At 37.8% G+C, this 7,182-nt stretch overlaps 1 long non-coding RNA gene across 2 annotated transcripts; it reads left to right on the forward strand.

Annotated features, from left to right (window-relative positions):
• The first annotated feature begins 11 nt into the window (after positions 1-11).
• Positions 12-6,940, forward strand: LOC104873047. Of its 2 annotated transcripts, XR_783348.2 has the most exons (4): positions 12-247; positions 2,123-2,229; positions 4,741-4,879; positions 6,809-6,940. It is a non-coding gene; the product is annotated as an uncharacterized LOC104873047 (long non-coding RNA). The 2 variants fall into 2 exon arrangements; XR_783347.2 differs by lacking the exon at positions 12-247 and having other exon boundaries at positions 1,865-2,229.
• The last annotated feature ends 242 nt before the right edge of the window (positions 6,941-7,182 follow it).

The following is a 7,182-nucleotide window of genomic DNA, read 5'->3' on the forward strand; positions in this document are numbered from 1 at the left end:
GCCGGGCCACCGGAGGGAAGCGGGTGTGGCCCGGGCCGTCCAGCCGGCGGGGGCTGGGACCAACCTGGGAGGGAGGAGGCGAGGCAGGAAGGTTGTTCTGCCCGGCTGAGGGCTCCCAGCGTTTGTGAGGCCGACAGTCGCTCCGCAGGACTCTAAAGGGCAGACCTTTCTCCAGAGCTGACCCAGCTAGCCGAGTGGTTTGCTGGATTTTCCTATTGGCTGCCTTATTTGAATGGTCGTGGATTAGGTGCTTGTGGTTGCTCTTTCTAAGGCATTCGGTTGAACTTCGACATTTCAGTATTGATAAGAACGTCTTAAAAGTAGGGTTTGTGTAGCGGACTGCTTTGGTGGCAGTTACCGAGGTGACCACCTATTGACGGGTTGACCTGCGGTAATTGCGGTGGCTTCCTGCCAACACCCACTGTAGAAACGTCTTTCCTCTTAGGCTAGCTTGTTACTGTTTTGTTTTCTTTCTCTTGCGCTTACTTTGAGTCCTCTTGGCCTGCCTTCAGTGCCTTAAGCCTGTGTGGCACTACCCATAAGCTTAGCTCAGCCTTGTTAACTGGTCCTAGCCTTTTAAGGGATTTCTGGTTCCAGCTGCATTGCTTTCTAAGGAGTGAAGACCCAGCTGTGTCTAGAACTCAAAAGGAATGTTAATAAAGGCAATTAATTCAACCAGTATTTATTGAATACCTATCCAGTAAGCCTTGACTTACTAGCCACTGAAAGTACAAGGGGAAAACTTAATTTATTTGAATTCATATGCTCAAAAAGACTTAATTTATCATCCTCTTAAAAGACTTTGCCTTGTATGACTGCATGCACGCACAGGCATACAATTTGTAATACTGCTACCTGATACATCCTCCATTTGCAATCTCCAACAATTGGTATATTCCTAAACACCCATTTGATAATCATTTTCTGGAGCATTTAAAGCCTAAATAAGTCATAAAAATTTTACGATTCAGTGGGTGTTAAAGGGTCTTCTAAACAGTCTAGGTTAAATGATTTATTTAGTACTGAGAAGGAGAATTAGGATTTATTTAACAAATATTGTGCATCTGTTCCGGGTCAGTTTTTTGGGGGGGCGTGGGTGTGCTGGGATATAGCCATGTACAATAAGAAATAAAATAATTGAGTAAAATCTGATTAGGAAACCACCTGTAAAACAATATTCTGAACCTCACAGTACTGGGATAGTAATAGAATCTAAGTTGTTTAAAAAGTATTTCCCTTGAAAATACTGCAGAAACGGCAAATAAGTGTATGCTCCAATGATAATATCATACTTTTGAATAATAATGGGTAGGTGCTGAACACTTACATTAAAATAATAAAATCCTTTTCCACAGACTATAGTTCTCAGAATAAAATAAAGGACTTTGCAGATTGCCTTGTCAGCTACCCTGTCTACTGAGCGGAACTGACAGTATAACCCTGTTTTCCAAGAACATAATGGTCTGTCTGGTGGCCCTTAAAAGTGTTCTTTGAATACAGATCAGTATCTCAAGTTTTCACTTTGCAAGAAGACTCTGCTTTGACAGTATTTCTGTTTCAAGAATTTATTTCTGGATATAAAATTAATAAAAAAGTACTTTAGTAATAAGCATAATTAAATCCCATTTCCAAAGTTTACCAGCTAAAAAAAGTCAAAACAAAACAAAACAAAAAACCTGGTCTGTATCTGGGTGTGGCCTTAGTAAATGTGGAGATTATTATTATCCATTAGGACTTAGAATACTGAACCTAAACCTGAAAGTAGTATTTGATTCCGCTGCAAGAACCAAAACAAGGAAAAATAAATGAGAGTTGGATTGGACTTTAAAATCAACCTAAGGTTAAAAAAAAATCCAGAATTAAAATATTGTTCAGTAAATGATTATTTACCATTGATAGGATTTTTTTTTTCTTCTGTGCTGAGGGCTGAACCTAGGGCCTTCCCACTGAGCTGCATCCCAGTGCTCCACACCCACCTTTATTTCTGACACAGAGTTTCACTCCCATTTCTAGATCACAGGTCTAACCCCTTGTCTTGCCTCAGGGTTACAAAGTCCATGTCACTCCCAGACCTAGTGGTCCTTGAACCACTCTTACAATTAGCTTTCTTCTAACTCTTCAGGCCAAACTTCCTGCCACATCTGGCTTCATCCCAAGAATCTGATTCTAAATACGAGTAGTGGCTGAAATTACCATGAAGCTACACTGATCCCCCATACCAGGAATCATGTGAGTTTCTGACAACCATCCAAAGTGCAGGCATAGTGCTAAAGAGAGGATAACTCACTTTCATTGCACATGACTCCTAACCTGTTTCAAGTTCAGTGTCAGACATCACATGCCATTCACATGTACTATTTAACTATTGTTTCCCAATCACAGTTATTTGCTAGAGAGAAGAACCACAAATATTATTATTTACATAATGTGTTATTTAACCTTTTAAAAACTTAAGTAGTATTATTTTGAAAGAAACACTGTGTTGCTTGAATAAGTGAAACACATTTCCAATAGATATAAATAAAAGACCATAAAAACAAGTACAACGAAACCAAAACAATTATAGCCTTATTGATTGCCTATGGAGGAACACAGAAACCTGCTCTATATTTGTATAAAAATGGAAGATAGGTAAGGGTTGGACAAATTCACATCAACTTGAGAGTTTCCTACTTAGCATAGTCATAAAGATTTAGGAATACAGGAAAGAGAATAAGATTTTTGCTAAGAGTTTCTTTGTTATTTTTAATTTAATTTTTTATTTCATTAGTATATGTTTGTAATACATAGTGATTCATTTTGGAAAGTTGGTACATGTACGTAACACATCTTTTTTTTTTTTTTTGTACCAGGGCTTGAACTTAGGACCTTGTACTTGTGAGGCAGGCAGTAGCACCACTGAGCTAAATCCCCAGCCCATACACTTTAATCCTTTTACTTCCCCTTCTCTCTCTACCTCTCCTCTCCCTTTTTTTTTTTTTTTTTTTTGGTACCGGGGATTGAACTTGTGTCCTTGCGCTTGGGAGGCAGTCGGTGGCACCACTGAGCTAAGGCCCTGGCCCTCTCCTTTTCTTGGTCCCCTTTCACTGTTATTTTAATGATACATCCACCTATAATTAATTCATGTATCACCAGTCTATATGTCCTCATTTTTGAAAACTAATAGGCTTTAATTGTCGTGTATAATAATTTTTAATTAATGAAGGCTACAAGAAGAGCCATAGTGGCATTCCTACCTTGTGGTATGAAGGCAAGCCATCGGAAGGCCAGTTTATATGAAATTATCTATGTGCTGTGAGACAAAAATCTAAAAGGAACTTTGGAACTAGGACTCTTATTCCATAGCAGTGAAATGACAAGAACAACTGGGGTCTCCCCCAACATCTGGAAATAGTTTAAGTTCATGAGCTCCATATTGGAGCACCAGTATTTATTTGTGGAATCCATTCAATTGTTCTTCAAATTAAATTCTAGGAAAGGCTTCTAAATTCCTCCGTGGACCCAAGAGTATAAAGATGGACAGAATAAGATACTAGTGAGATCAAAAATGTGCAGTAATAGCAGACACAGAATTACTAGTCATGATGTTGCCTGTGCTTAGTTTGGGCAGGTGGGAATAAGAATCAGTTCTATGCAGTTGTCTTCAAAATTAAATGGATAATGTATGTGAGAAACAATGTGAAATTTATATTTGTTCTCTGGTGTTTGTTCCTTTTCCTTCCTTCATTTAAGCCAGTAGCAACTTTGCTTCCTTACCTCAGGTCATGTTTGTGGCAATGAAGAAAGCAGAAGTTGCTTTCAAAATAACTTTCTTTCCTAGCTTGAAATGGCCACCCCTAAATTTCTATTTATTTAATAAGTGTTTAAGACTACTAATCTGGCTGGAATTAGAATTATGAGATAGCTAGGAGTGTATTAAAATTAATTTGCATAGTATTAGAGATCAATAAAAATACCAACATTTTCTAAATTTGCTTTCCTGACTGGAAAAAATGTTGATTCATAATATCATGGAATGCTATTTTTTTGCTTGTTTTTTATTTGTTTATTTTTGTTTTGTTTCATTTTGTTTGTACTGGGGATTGAACTAGGGACCCTGCACTTGCAAGGTAGGCCACAGAATCACTGAGCTCAATCCCTGGCTTTTTGATTGTTTATTTTTGTTTTTTGTTTTTTTGGGGGGAATGCCATTTTTATTTGAGATAGAGAAGAGAGGACTAAGCAGATGGTTTTTGGAGATCTGATATTTGTACAATTGAGAGATTTTTCCTTTAAGAAAGATTTGAAATTACAAATAATTAAATACAGGCCTTAGAAGGAATCCATTCAAGTGAGAAGTCCTGAAACTTCACAGAAAATTGATCCCTGGCTAGGCCTTGCTTGCTTGAGAAAGAAACTCCAACAGGGGAGAATAGATGCTTCAGAATTAATAGTATGCAAATGCACACAGCTCATGACTGCATTAGCACTGTGTGGGTGTGATCCAGAAACTTGACACAACCATAGTGGAGATGAAAGACCAAGTATGACTGATATTGAGTATCCTATTTAATAGCTACTAAGGTTGAAACAAAGTTCTTCATAGAAAATCAGGAAAGATCTTGAGGAATGTTTACCAAAATCCATTCCCAATACGTAGGTCAAGAGACTTCTATATATTTCACAAGTAGTAGAAGTTTGTGTTTGTTTCCTATTGCTTCAGCAAGCATATTAAAACAATATCCATGTGTCTTCTCATAGTTCTGTAGGTCAGAAGCCTGGGTGAGCCTCAGCTGGGTTCTATGCTGAGGGCTAAAAGCAAAGTGTCAGCTGGACCAAGATAAGAGCCCAGACAAGATCCATGGGCTCTGGGGAAGAATCTGCTTCCAGTTTCATCCAGGTTGTTCACAGAATTCATTTCTTGCAGTTATAGCAATAAGGTCTCTGGCTGTTTTGTTTGTTTCGCAGTACTGAGGATTGACACTGAGACACTCTTCCTGTGGCTGTTGATTGGGGTCACCCTCAGATATCAGAGGCCTCTACTTCTTAAAAATGGTGTCCTTTGTCTTTAAAGCCAAAACAACTAGGCACAAACATGATGTGTGTGTGTGTGTGTGTGTGTGTGTGTGTGTGTGTGTGTGTGTGTGTGAAGGGCAGGTCTGCGCATAAAGTCACAAAGATCAATAGTTACAAATCAAAACACAAAGCAAGAAGAAAATCTTTGAAAGCTAGAGAATAGCAACCTAATCACTGAAACTTTTTGATACAAATTAGGTAACATATTTATCAGAAAAGGATGGGAGTGATTGTAAGACATTTTTAAATATTGCACAAAATTATTAGGAGTAACTCAGACTGCTCTAGGTACAATGTAAAGAAAGCTTAATTTATGTGCAAAATGTTTCCCTCCTTCAAAAGCATTTATCTTGTAACTCATTTGTTGCTATTAGTGGATTTCATCATTGGCATAAACTCAGAATTAAGATCTTAGTTAATGAGGCTTTAAATATAATCTATCTCATTTTAAAAGAAACTTTTCAAAGATTAGGAAACTATTACTACAATGATAAGCTGCTGATACCTTCCATTTTAGACTTGGATGGATGATCCTTTTTTTTTTTTTTTTTTCTTTTTTGGAAGGCTAGTATTGCTGGTAGCTGGACTTGCAGAAAGTAGCTAATGGTGTGTGTCTTGCTTTTTTTCTTTTCTTTTTTGTTCATTCTGATAGTATTTTAAAGCAGTAAAAGTGTCCTACCAGGTTGTCCCCCATTATGCTTTAATCAAATCATCTGACCAGGCTAAATGACCCCCATGGTTTCTTACAAATTTAGAAGGAATGTTTATTTATACACCACTACCATAATTTAAAGGTAATGTATAAATGAAGACTTGGAATATTGTCATTAAGACATAAGAGATTTATGATTAGAAATTACTACTCTGGGCTAGGGGATAGAGTGGTAGAGTGCTTGTCTAGAACACATAAGGGCCTGGGGTCAATGCCTAGCCAACAACAACAACTTCCCCACAATTACTACTAAAGATAGATGAAGTTAAATATAAACTAATATATAGATAACCAGTTAATTTCTTTTAAGTTTTGTACACACACACACTCACACACACCAAGGAATAGAGAGGACCTCTGTTTTCCATGTGTCTATTTGAATTTACATTTCTGGCATTCCTTCCATCTTCTATTAATAGTGATATATAAGTTTTCCTAGGGGGAGGAAAAAGAGGAAATATTCCTTTCTTTGCACACTCTTCTGACTCTTCATTAAGGTTCCCTGGCCAACAAATACATGACCTAATCAGAGTTCTTGATTGCAAATAATTGACACTGACCCTGCTTATTTGTATCAATTTTTTGTTGCTGTATAAAAAAATCACTATTGAGCTGGGCATGGTGGCACATACCTGTAATCCCAGCATTCGGAAGGCTGAGGCAGGAGGATCTCTGTGAGTTCGAGACCAGCCTGGGCTACATACTGAGTTCCAGGTCAGGCTCAACTACATAGTGAGACCCTGTCTCAACACCCACCCCCCAAAAAAAATCACTATCACTTTAAAGGCTTAAAGCAATGTAAAGTTTTGAACTCTGTTTCCCTGGGTCAGAAGTTCAGAGTGTTTTAGCTGGGTCCTCTACTCAGGGTCTTGTCTTGGGAGGTTGAAATTAAGGTGTGAGCCAGCTATAGTTCACCTGAGGCTTGGGTTCCAAGTTCACTGGTTGTTGGTGATATTCACTTTAATGTAGTGGTGCCACTGCCACAAGACAGTAATTTTCTTTTCTTTTCTTTGTTTTTTGTTTTTTGTTTTTTGTTCTTAGCTGCTACAGGCTCCTCTCAGACCCTTGCCACGTCAAACACAGTGTCTGTGTTTCCGGGTGAATCTCCCTTGAAGGGCCCATCTGTGTGCCCACTGCCGTGTCACAAGAGGTGTAACCCATGGCCTCTTTCATGCCAGGCAAGTGCTCTACCCCTGAGCTGCATTTCTGACTTCCAGTCTTTCTTTCAAAAGCTTTCTCTGACTAACAGGTCCATTCAGGATAATCTTCTTTTTCTTTTAATTATTTATTTTTAGAGTTGTTGTAAGATACAACAAATTAAACTAAAAAATTTTATATATATATATATATAAACTTAAAGATTATGTATAAACATATATAGTCTTAAAGATTATAACTTAAATCTATCATAATTA

Source organism: Fukomys damarensis, unplaced genomic scaffold (genome assembly GCF_012274545.1).
Source record: "Fukomys damarensis isolate Sample0158 unplaced genomic scaffold, DMR_v1.0_HiC HiC_scaffold_15, whole genome shotgun sequence".
Taxonomy (NCBI): Eukaryota; Metazoa; Chordata; class Mammalia; order Rodentia; family Bathyergidae; genus Fukomys; species Fukomys damarensis.